A 12295-nucleotide genomic window follows, 5' to 3' on the forward strand; every position below is an offset into this window, starting at 1 on the left:
AACCACTGCACCACCAGGGCTCCTCCTAAAGCAACAGCAACTCAGAAATCTAGCATCTGGTTCCATGACACAGAGACCAGCCGGCTGGGGTCAAATCCCAGTATGGACATCCATGATACTGAAGACAGACGAGCCAGGCACAAGAGATCCCATGGGGATCTTAGCCACAACGCCCCCTCACCCCTAACCCCGGCACCGCAGCAACTCAACAGGCAGAATGACCAGAAGAGCGTGTTGGAAAGGACAACCACCCCCTCGATCCCAACTGCCCAGGGCAACCCCGACTTTCTGTAACCCTGGCAATCCGCTGCGGACACGAAGCAAGAATGGCTTCCTGCATGTATATTTGGAGGATTCTTTATGTAAAAAGGTTCACAGATGTGAGAAAAGAAATCCTCTGTAGACCAACAGTCTGATTTCTGGTTTGGAAATTATGGCCCCTATAAATATAAGCCAGGACATACTTTGGCTTTTTAATGCAAATATTTACATTCCAAACAAAAGCTCATGGAACGTAAAGATAAGCTATTTATACGGGCTCTAAGAAACTCCAACAGTCCCCATATTTCTTGCCTGAGTAGATGGCGCCTGCTTATACTCCTGAAATACCAAAAAAAATTCCCATAACACTTGTCCCCCAAGACTCTGCTGTTATTGTTGTTGTTAGGTGCCATTGAGTCGGTTCCAATTCATAGTGACCCTATGTACAACAGAATAAAACACTGCTCCGCCTTGTGGCATTCTCACAATCGTTGCTATGTTTGAGCCCACTATTGCAGCCACTATGTCAATCTATCTCATTGAGGGTCTTCCCCTTTTTTGCTGACCGTCTACTTTACCAAGCACGATGTCCTTCTCCAGGGACTGGTCTCTTCCGGTATCATGTCCAAAGTCTGTGAAATGATGTCTCACCATCCTCCCTTCCAAGGAGCACTCTGGCTGTATTTCTTCCAAGACAGACTTGTTTGTTCTTCTGGCAGGCCACGGTATATTCAATATTATTTGCCGACACCATAATTCAAAGGCATCAATTTATCTTCAGTCTTCCTTATTGATTGTCTAGCTTGGGTCAGGTGCACCTTAGTCCTCAAAGTGACATGTTTGCTTTTTAACACTTTAAAGAGGTCTTTTACAGCAGATTTGCTCAGTGCACTACATCATTCAATTTCTTGACTGCTGCTTCCATGGGCATCGATTGTGGAGCCAAGTAAAATGAAATCCTTGACAACTTCGATCTTTTCTCCATTTATCACGATGTTGCTTATCAGTCTAGCTACGAGGACTTTTGTTTTCTTTATGTTGAGGTGTAATCCATACTGAAGACTCTAAAGCCACAAAGAAGTGTGGCTGCTACCTTTTAAACCTAAAGCCAGGAAACCCAAGGTTATTGAGGTCTTGACTTCTTTGGAAATTTAGTGATAAATGTTAACTCTCCTGGACTATGCTGCCAAATTTAAGACTCTTTTTGGTTTTCTGGGTGCACACCCAGCAGCCCTTTCTCCAAGAGAAACAAGCTTTTGAAAGAACAATTTCTAAGTGATGCATAAATTCGACACATGGCAGTCCCTCGCAACTATGTGTGGGCACAGCTGTGTGAAAGTGTCTTGAGCCCCAGAGGCCCCCTCACCCCGGAGAATTTCACCAGGTTGGGGCCAGCAGACTGCACCCTGGAAACGGGGGAATGCGGTGCTATCACCTGGAATGAGTTCAAGGTTGAGAATTACAATAGGGTGGAACTGTGGGCGTTCAGAGAAGGAAGGTAACACTTCGTTGGGGGCAGGGGGTTTGAGAGCCCTTGGGGGGCACAAACGGTGAAGCGCTTGACTATTAATTGAAAGGCTGGTGGCTGGTACTCACCCAGAGGTGCCGTGAAAGAAAGGTGATCTGCTTCTGAAAGGTCACAGTCGTGAAAACCCTATGGTATAGTCCTACTCTGTGTGCACACGTGGAGCCGCCATCAGTCTCAGTCGACTCAAGCGTAACAGGTAGGCGGCACGTGGGACAGACGGCAGATGAGAGGCAAAGGATTCCTGCAGGTGGTGGCAGTGGAATGAGGAGGCGAAGGATAAGGACAGACACAGGGACACAGGGAGGCTTTCCCTCCCCAGAGCCCAGGGGACTGAGTACAGCCAAGGCCAGGCCCCCCGGTCAGGGGCCTCCTTCTGGAAGGGCAGGGCCCAGTCTGGCAGAAGTGCAGGCCGTATGGAGGACCCAGGAGGAGGAGGTGGGAAAGGTCCCCCAAGTCCAGGCTAAGAGTCAGCCAGCACTTCCACTCTGTATGAAGTATGTTCAAGTTACCATGCAGGCCATGAGGCCCTCAGCTAATCATGGTCTCAATTTGGCTAATCGCCCTTTCTTCTTCCATTTAAAGCCAGATTATCTTCTACAGCTGATAACAGCACGTGGCTGGCATGGCCTCAGTTCCTAACATCGGCCCCTTCCACCCTTATTGACTGCAAACCTCATCAATGCCATTACCCAGCCTCTACCACGCGCAGGCATCAGCTCAGCACTTTACCTGCCGCTGTCAGGGCTCCTCCCAATACCCCCAGAGAAGTATCACCTACATGATGTTCCTAGGGTGTCTACACCACCCTACTCACCCTGCAGAGTCTGGAAGGGGGGCCTAGCTGTGTTGCCTGGCCCTGCCCTTCCCCACGGAGTACATGCTTCACCCTGCTCGCTACCCGTGAGGACAAGGAGCTGCCCTGGAAGATGGTGGCTGTGACGGGGCGGGTTGGTTGGCCTGGTTGTTTAATTCTCAGCACGGGATTAAGAAGCTCACTTGTCCGAGGCTTCCAGCACATTCTCCAATGTCAGCTTCAGGTTTTGATCACTATCTGTCTTCCTCCTCGTCTATCTCTCCATGGCTTCAGAACCTGGCCAGGTAAGAAGTGTTCAATTTGGCGAGCTCCCCAAACCCTAAATTATACCATTTCTAATACTCTAACCATCCTACAAGGTAGAGATTATCAACCCCATTTGATAGATGAAGAAAAGGGGATTAGAGACTTGCCCAAGGTCATGGTAAAGGAATGCAAAAGTACAGCAGAGATTTGATCTCAGGTCATTGTGGGGACATGAGTCATTGGTAGTCCAAGGATAAAATTCTCATCTTCCATGTGGGAGACCCAGGTTCAGTTCCCAGCCAATGCACATCACACGGAGCCACCACCCATCTGTCAGCGGAGGCCTGCATTTTGCTTTGATGCTGAACAGGTTTCAGCAGAGCTTCCAGACTAAGGTAGACTAGGAGGAAAGACCTGGTGATCTCCTTCCAAAAATCAGTCAGTGAAAATGCTATGGATCACAACAGTTCGATGTGCAGCCGATCATGGGGATGACGTGGCACTGGGCAGTATTTGGTTCATTGTTCAGGGGTCATCAGGAGTTGAGGCCACGTCGATGGCAGCTGACAACAGGGTGATACCCAAGTTCACCCTTATCCCCACACTGCCTTTCCGGGAACCTCTAGAATCCAAAACACGGGACTAAAAGAACGTCTGCATGGTGGGGGCCAAACGCTTGCCTGATTGGAAATGTGAAGATGACCACTGAGTTCTGCACATCAGTGTGAGCCACGAAACAGGTGTCATAAGGGGGCAGGCAAGGCTGCACAGCGCCCCTTCCACAGGGGTGACAATAACCCATCTTGCACTTTCTCCTGGCTTTCAGCTGGAAATCCACTTTTCGACCTCATGTAAAGAAAGGCATCTGGCCCGGTCTCTAGAGGCTGCTCCTGAAGGACAGTCGAGCAGGGCAGAACCTCCCCTGAGACCTGGGACAGCTCTCTTGGTGTGTCCTTACCCTCGGAAGCCACACCACTGTCCCTCTGAGCACAGGCGGCCAAATGGATCCGCAGCACATATACCATTTCCAGAAAAAATGTTAAACTGCCGGGTACCAGCATATTGCGGGGTGGTGGGGGGGGAACTGTGCCCGGCCTGTGTCTTATTTGCCAGCGCTGGGGTACCTTCTGAGCACCTGAGCGACTGGGCAGCCTGTTTCAGTATTTTCAGTGCAAACACAATTCTGGAAAGAGTCCAAGTTTCCATTATAATGACACCCTCTACTTCTGAGGATCTGCCAGCTCCACTTTCCTCAGAGATGCACAAGGCCTGAGCTGGGGCTAGTTGTAAAAATGTAAAATAGGTGTCAGGGAGCGCCTGCCCCAGCAGACAGGGCTCAGAGCGTGACATTCAAAGCGAGCTACACCAGCACCTCTGCAGCCAGGGCTGCCTCAATCTGCTTAAATGCATCAAACAGAAGCAGAGCTGAGCTGACCCACACACCCCCCGCCCAAGGTCAGCTGGGAGGGTCTCTGAGGCAGCTGTTTTCCCACCCCGCTTCTTGCACAGATGGGGAAACAGAGACCCAGAGAGGTGAAGCAACCTGCCTAAGGACACCTAGCTAGAACCCAAGGCTCCTGGCCCTATGGAGGGTCAGAGAAGCCCTCTGAGGTAGAATATGCTGGAAGCTGTGAACTCCCTCTCGCCCCAAGAAATAAACACAGATGTGTACAATTCTACACGCAATCTCAGGGAGCTCAGAGACATCCCCCAGCCCTGGCTGTGAGCACTGGAGCTAAAGAAAACCACAAGAACCAATGCTTACTGAGCACTTACTGTATGCTGGGCACTGTTCCAAGCCCCTGGTTGGTCTTATCTCATGTATAGGACGCCAGCTCTCAGGCAGAAGGTGAGACTGCCCCCGACCACTCCAGTCTCAAAGTCGCTGCCAGGCTCCTGCCGCACTTGCCCGTGGCCCCAAAGGAAGGCACTGTCAGCAGCGTCACGCAACTGACACGCCCACTAATCCTGGGACTGCGCTGGGTGCTGAGCACTGGGTCCCTGCCTGCCCCTGGCACCTGGCCTGAGGCCTGCACCTGGGGGATGTAGACATACTGCCCACAGCTGCTCTGGGGTAAACAGGTGCTGCCCACCACCACCACAATCCTCCTGAAACCAGCAGAGACAAAACTGTCTTCCCATTTGCACCTCCTCCCCCCCCGGCCCCGCCCCGCCGAACTCAACCACTTGCTGACTCATGGAGCTCACCTTCCCCTTCTGCACCCTCTGCAACAGCGACTCGCCCACCTCACCTGCCCCTCCTTCCTCCACTGCTGTTCCTAGACCCCTCTCCTGTACCTGGTGGCTGAAAGCCCAGTCTATGTTCTCTCCAATAGCCTCCATGCCCAGGACCAGAGGGAACCAGCAGATGGCATATGTCATCATCAACTGTCCTGCTCCCCAACTTTATACTTCAAAAAAAAAAAAAATTCACTGTTGGCCTAAAACCAAACCCAAACCCGTGGCCATCGAGTCAATCCCGACTCATAGCTACCCTGTAAGACAGAGCAGAACTGACCCACAGGGTTTCTAAGGAGCAGCTGGTAGATTCGAACTCCCGACCAACTTCGGGCTGGCAGCCAAGCTCTTAACCACTAGGCCACCAGGGCTCTATCCATATCGGCCCAAATCAACAAAAAACCTTGACTTTCCTCTGGACATCTAGACTGGACACAGGCCCCTGGGTAGCACAAACGGTTTACTCCTGCCTACCAACCAAAAGGCTGACGGTTCAAACCGACCCAGCAGTGCTACAGTAGAAAGGCCTGGAATCTGCTTCCATAAAGATGAAAACCCTAGGGAGCAGTTCTATTCTGTCACACATGGGGGCGCCATGAGTCGGGGGCTGACTCAATGGCACACAACAAGGAGACTGGCCATGCCACCTAGACAACAACCACCTCGATATTTCCTTTAATACTGTGAAAATATAGGTCTCACAAAGACCATTTTTCCCAGGGCTTTATTTTAAAGAAGAAGCCACTTCAATAAAGAAGAAGTCGGGCCCTAATACTCGAGGACAAGAAATACCTCGCGCACGTCAAAACACTCAGTCTCCCAATACCCGACACTAAGTGAGAATTCAATCATTTCCACTTGCAACGCAGGCACAAAGTTACCCTTGAAGCAAGTCAGTATCACACCAGAGCAACCCAACTTACAGGCCAGCAGGGAAGGCAGGTTCCGTTACTCTCACCAGCGAGGGAGTCACTTCTAAATCACATGCTACATTAAAGAAGTCCACTGCCCGAATTCTCAGGTAAATGACACTCCCAGAACAGCTACAAATAAAGCTTCTGCTTTTAGAGTTCAAAAAACTCCCCTCCCCTATAAATGGGATCCAAATGGCATCTCTGCAATCCCAGGCCTCCTGAGGCACAGGGAAGAGGGCGAGGGTCTGGGATGCCAGGGTCAGGAATAGCTTGAGCTGCCATCCACGAAGAGTGTCCATTCAGCTGGGAGTTTCCACCAGGCCTCAGCTCAGGAGCTGGAGATGGGAGATCTGGGCTGATGATTCACTTACCAGCTATGTGACCTTGGGCAAGTCACTTAACTGCTCTAAGCCTCAACTGCCACATGTCCTCACTGCTTCCCCCAAAACTGCCCCCTCCAGCCCCTCTCCTTGTCGTATAGTCCTTCCTAGCACTTCAGGCAGCAGACAGTTCACCAATGTGTCTGATGGAGGCATCGTGTCTGCTCCCCATTGGAACCCAAGTCCCACAAGGGCTGGGACCGTGTCTTATCCCCACGGTGTCATCATCCCCAGAGACTCAGTGGTGCCTGGCCCCCAGCAGGCTCCCGTGTCCATCGGGTAGATGAGATTATATGTAGAGTTTCACGAAAAGTCTCACTTTCCACATGATAAGAATTCATGAGATGGCTGCTGAATGAATAAATGATAACACAAGCCTGGGAAGGAGCCTGGTACTGGCACGTGGTCACGGGCAAGAGGACTCCTGCGAATTCTTGGTCCCTCGGCAGTGTCGTGGAGAGCAATCCCCTGTGTCCTATCAGGCGTGTCACCTCTCTCCACATGTAGGATACACTTCACACTATGTAAACCCGAAGCTAGATGTCAGCTTCCGACTCCTGAAGGTGCACTCTGCCCCAACCTCTACTGTTTCTAGACTTGGAGTTCACATTTAAATATCAAGCTTGAGAACTCTCTTGAAAATTGAAACCTTCCACAACTGGCCCAAGGCTGCCCCCTTTCGATGGGGCGCGTGCTCACGGGTTCAATGAAAGTCCTGGGTCTCCCTCTTCACCCAACTTCCCCTTCATGCTCATGCGGCACCTTCCCAGCAAAACCAAAACCTCGCAGCACTAATCTAAAGCTTCCTCTAGTGCAGGTTCAAAGGCCGGGGGCTCCTGTCGCCCAGCTAGTTACCGTGGCCTTTCTTCTCTGCTCTTTCTCTTGAGACGCCAAATAAACAGCGTAGCTTCCCAACCTTTCCTGCAAAACTGCCTCTTCTTACAACAGAGATTAATCTTCTCTCTTGCAGGAGTGTGGAAAACCAAACACCTCTTCTGACGCCTGTCCTTCCTGGCCACGGGCATTAACAAAAACGGACGAGAATGGTGCAGAAACAGTCGCCCTCGGGGTGGCAGCCACAACTACAGTGCTGGGGTACCCAGCCAGGGCATTGTTTCAGGCACCAAGGAAAACCAAGGAACATTTGGGACCGGCTGTCTCCACGATTGCTTCCCCGCCCACACACGGTATCCTGGGTGAATTAACCCTGTACACTTCACCCACAACACACTCACCACCACCAGGCAATGCCCGAGAGAGCGCAGGCACACACGCCTACTGACTTTGCTGCAGAGGCCCTGAATGGACTCTCCTGGGTTAGGGGACCTCGACAGGCAGACCAGGTTGCAGCTCCACTTCCCATCACCTGTGGCCTGGTGGGGAGAGACCATAGCAAGCTGCTTCTCTTCCTGACTCAGTTTCCCCATCCAGGGGGTGGAGATAAGTGCATCTTCTATCAACCTTCCAGGAGTATTGGGGAGGAAAGTTATTTGGTAAAAACTACCGAATTAAAAGGCATTTTTACCCCCATGCTATTTTGAACACAGTTACATATGATCGGTGAGTATTTAGGGGTTTTTTGGTATCCACCAGACATTCCTTGGAAACTCTGTGGGGCGGTTCTACTCTGTCCTATAGGGTCACTATGAGCCGGAATCGGATGGATGGCAATGGTTTGTTTTTTTTTGGGAGACGCAGTGGATAAGGCGCTCAGCTCCTAACCAAAATGTTAACCAAAAGATCTCTTCCAACCCACCAGCTGCTCTGCCAGAGAAAGATGTAGCAGTCTGCTTGCGAAAATATTAAAAAAAAAAAAAAAAGAACAAAAAACTGTGTACAGATTAAAAAAACAAAAAAAATTGGAAACCCTATGGGGCAGTTCTACTCTCCCTATAGGGTTGCTATGAGTCAGAATTGACTTGACAGCAGTGAGTTTCATATGCATTTATCAATGAAGAGGTCCTGACTGAACATACAGTTTATAATATTGATAAATGCCATGTTCTGGAATGCGCAGCTGCCTGATTTTGCAACTTTGGGAGGGTAGGAAAGCTGGGGGTGGAGGAAGCAGGCTGGTGTGAGAGTTCTGAGAACTTCGGGCACACCTCTAGGCCTCAGTTTCCTCCAGGAACCCTTCAGTGCCCTACCCCAGCGCCTCTTCCAGAAGCACTCAGGAATCAGCTGATAAAAAGCGGCCAGGGCACTGCGAGGAAGCCAGCCCTCTGCTCAGCCTCACTGAAGGGCACTCACGGTCCTTCGCGGGGAGTCCTGAGGCTTCCGGAAGCCACAACTTCATTCCTGAAAACTCAACGCCATTAACTTACCCAATGTGAACGACGGCGAAAGAGCCGCTCAGGAGCCACCATCGGTCACCGCGGCCCCGCACCGGCCCGGGAACGCGGGAAGGAGGCCCGAGGAGCCAGTCCTGAGCTCCCAGCCTCGGCACCTCCTTCGCAAACCTCCCAACGCCAGGCGCGGACTCCCAGCCAGCCGCCAGCAGCCGGCAACCGAGTACCAGCCTTCCGCAACTACACCGGCCGCTCTGGTCGACCCCGGGCGCAGGGCGGGCGGCCGATGCGGGCCCAGGAAGCGACGGGGCGGCGAGGCAGCCGCGCCCAGACCCCAGCGCTCCGGATCCTATACACAAACGCACACGAGCGCGCCGCCAGATCGCTTCGCCCCGAGAGTCGGAAGGCTCTGCCAGAGCTTCATTCATTCCCCAAAGGCCAGGCTCCCTGAGCCCCGACACCTCCGTCCCGTGAACCACAACCGCTCTCACACTCTAGTGTCTTCCCCATCGACAACCACAGCCCACAGACTCGCGCGCCGTCAACATGCCACCATCGCCCCCGCGCGGGGCGATGCGCTCCCGCCCCAGCCGCCCAGCTCTGACCTGCTCGCTCGGCTCGCCGCGGCCAGGCTGCCGGGGAAACCGCTGAGGACGCCGCAGCGCCGGGAGGCACGGGCACCTCCGAGTCCCGCCGCTGCCCGAGAGCGACCGGCGCGAGAAGGGTCGGGCGCAGGAGGAGGGGGCGGGAGCAAAAGTTCAGGCCGCCCGGCCGGCCGCGCCCCGGCTCTGCCCCGCCCGCCCCGCGGTCCTCCTCCGGAAACCTGGTAGCGCAGACGTCGGCGCCAGGGACCCCCGCCTCCCTGCCCCAAGCGGCGCTGTGCTGTAGCCGAGTTTCGGAGCCGGGGCGGGGGGAGCGGACGGCGGATGCCCACCAACCTGCCCCGGGCCGCGCCTGGAAACTTCGCCGAAGTGCGCCAGGACCGGAGCGCGCGGCTGGAGGGATTCCCGTCCCCTCCCCCTAACGCGCGCGCACACCGGGAAAGCGCCTGTCTGTCTGTCTGTCGGTCCCTCCTCCGCCTTCAGCTCCAGGAGCAGGGCAGCGCGGGGCGTCTGGATTCAGACTGCTGGGCCGTTCCGCCCGACAGCCGGCCTGAGCTAGCCCAGAGGCGTGCGCTGTCGCCGGCCTCCCGCTGTCTGCAGCGCCCCCCTTGCCCGGTCCCGGGCTCCAACCGCATTCTCCCGGGCTGGGGAGCGGGCGTGCGAGCCCCGGCGTCGCCACCCGGCAGCCCTTCCCGCGGGGTTCCCGGCGCGCAGGGCCGGGAGCGCAACCACCATCGGCGGCGGGGGACACTCCACGCTGGTGGCCTCGAGGAGATCGGGCCGAAGGATGCGGGGTGCGGGGCCCAAACCTGCCTCTGCTCGGCGTGCTCGCAAGTTCATTGTCTGCCTGGGCCGCCGCCGCCGCCGCCACCGCGCCGGGGGAGCCGCGGGGAGTGAGGCTGCGCGCAGCCTCCGCCGGCCCGACTCCCTACGCCCAGCCCAGCTGCCGCCGGCGCAGCCTGGTCCGAACCTGCCGCGGGCGGGGAGCCCGAGCTAGACCCCCGCCGCCGCTCCTCGCCCCCACCTCCACCCTGCTCCTAGCACCCAACTTACACCTGAGAAGCCGAGTCCAGCCAGGGAGCCTTTGCGGCTCCGACTCCGCGGGAGCGCGCCCAGCCCGCTCCGCGAGCCCCGCATCTAGGACGCGTCAACCTGACTCCCCGAGCGAGCGCAGGGAGGAAAAGTTTGGCAGTGACGTGCAGATGGCAAACGCAACACCCCGAAGAAAGCCCTCCCCCGCCCCAGGTCGCGCTGACACGCAGCGGCTCGGGTCTGGAATGTGCGATCAGGGCGAGTGCGCCGAGCTGGGGGTTGGGTCCCCGCCCCCTGCCCTTCCGAGTAAACAAGGTCTGGGTGATGCGCTGATTCTGAATAAAATGCAAACCGAAACCCCCAAGTCTGGAGGAGACATTTTGAAGGAACTTGGCGGTCTGGAGCCAGCCCATACATTGGTATTCAGGGCCACGGCGCTGGTGGGTTCGGCGCCCTCTTGTATTTTTGCATCCCGCCAAGGCTGGTCGTGGCTCTTCGGCCCTGGATGTTCCTCGCTTCTGCTGGAGGGAGGCTAGGCGGGACCTCAGCGCGACCGCCTGCTGCAGAGTCCCGCGAGGCGGCTGCTCCAGAGAAACACCTGGGAACCCAGGACAAGGAAGCGGCACCAATGGAACATTCCCGGAGCTCTGGGTTGAAGATGCCATCAGTTCCAGAGGAGACCCTTCGAAAGACTGGGCTCAAGGGGCGCTTGGAGCCCCAAGCCTAGCCTGTCAGGAAACTGAGGTCCAAGAGACAGACAAGTATCTTTGCGTTAGGTCAGCAGTCTTGTGCCTGCCCAAATCCCCGTGGGCGGGTCCAGCACCCTTTTCCTTGAAGCAACCAGAAGTGGAGCTGAGGGCACTTCTAAACCGCAGGGTGCTGGCAGACGTGTATGAAGGGGATTCCTGGCAGCGCCATTACCTTTCCTCCTATCCTGAGACCGTGTTCTTTATTGCTTGAGGCTTCATCTCACCTCCCTGAAGGCACAACCTGCCCTGGGGTCATAAACTTCTCTGCATCCATGGCAACTAATGCCGAGGTCACAATCAGAGGATTCCAGCTGCAGATGGGAAAACTGGATGAGAGACGCGTTGTTCAAAACCCTGCCTTGTTTTCCTGCAAATAATACCTCTTACATAAAACCTACAAAAGGGAAGATTAATGCAGAAGAGACCAGCCTTAGACTCTCAGACTAGATTGCTTTTTTCCATATAGACTCCAGTGGGTAATTTCACTCTTTATTATTTTTTTAAACAAAAACCTTTTTCTGAACATACAATGAGCGGCTTTTTGCAGGGGTTCACAATTCCCAATAGATGATGATGCCATTTTTCAAGGTCTTACATACATTGTGGCTTTGGGGCATTATTTATTAGCTCCCAAGAAAAGCCTGCCTTTCAGTAAGGTTTATACTGTCTACCCAAGTAATTGCATCGGGGGACACAGCACAGGGTGCTATTAAAGAGGCTTGGTTGTACGGGCGTCTGCAGAGAAGGCCCTGGGCCAGGCAGCTGTCAAACCAGAGTGTGCAAAGGTTTAAACAAACACAGGGAAGCTTCTGTGGAAATACCAAAAAGGAAATCCCCCTCCTGTACGGGTGCATGGAGCGTTATTCCACTGCCACACATACCGCAGTCTTTCCTTTCCTTCTTCCAAGTAAACACATGACTTGCTTATGGAGATGGCCAGAGGCCCACCTAGATCACTTCCAAGTTCAGGTGTCAGAAGTCACAGTTGACATTGAGCAAATTGTTTTTAAGTAAAACCACGGAGCTGCTTTGATATCTATTCCATCAGGGATTTTCCAAATGTATTTACACACGTGCCTAAGATTAACAGGAAGAAGATATTTTCCCCCTCAATATTAATTTCAAAAAATTGTCTTAGAGTTGCACTTGGGCCTGTTCTTCTGGAGAGTCGAGAGAGCCCTCAAATACGGAGTGTGTGTGAATGGATGGGCAGATGGACAGATGGACGTGTAACCATGAGAGA

At 54.1% G+C, this 12295-nt stretch overlaps 1 protein-coding gene across 3 annotated transcripts in view; it reads right to left on the reverse strand.

The window, feature by feature from the left end:
• The window catches only part of CHST15 (carbohydrate sulfotransferase 15), a 98683-nt gene extending 88271 nt beyond the window's left edge, over positions 1-10412 (reverse strand). The window contains exon 1 of one of the 3 annotated variants that reach the window (XM_049854779.1): positions 10325-10412. The gene's annotated coding sequence lies outside the window, so the exon portion shown is untranslated. Of the gene's footprint in view, positions 1-4625; positions 4976-9274; positions 9377-10324 lie in introns of those variants that run through there. The other 2 variants (XM_049854780.1, XM_049854781.1) reach the window with 2 other exon arrangements.
• Positions 10413-12295: the final 1883 nt, after the last annotated feature.

This window comes from Elephas maximus, chromosome 16, assembly GCF_024166365.1.
Source record: "Elephas maximus indicus isolate mEleMax1 chromosome 16, mEleMax1 primary haplotype, whole genome shotgun sequence".
In the NCBI taxonomy this organism is placed as follows: domain Eukaryota; kingdom Metazoa; phylum Chordata; class Mammalia; order Proboscidea; family Elephantidae; genus Elephas; species Elephas maximus.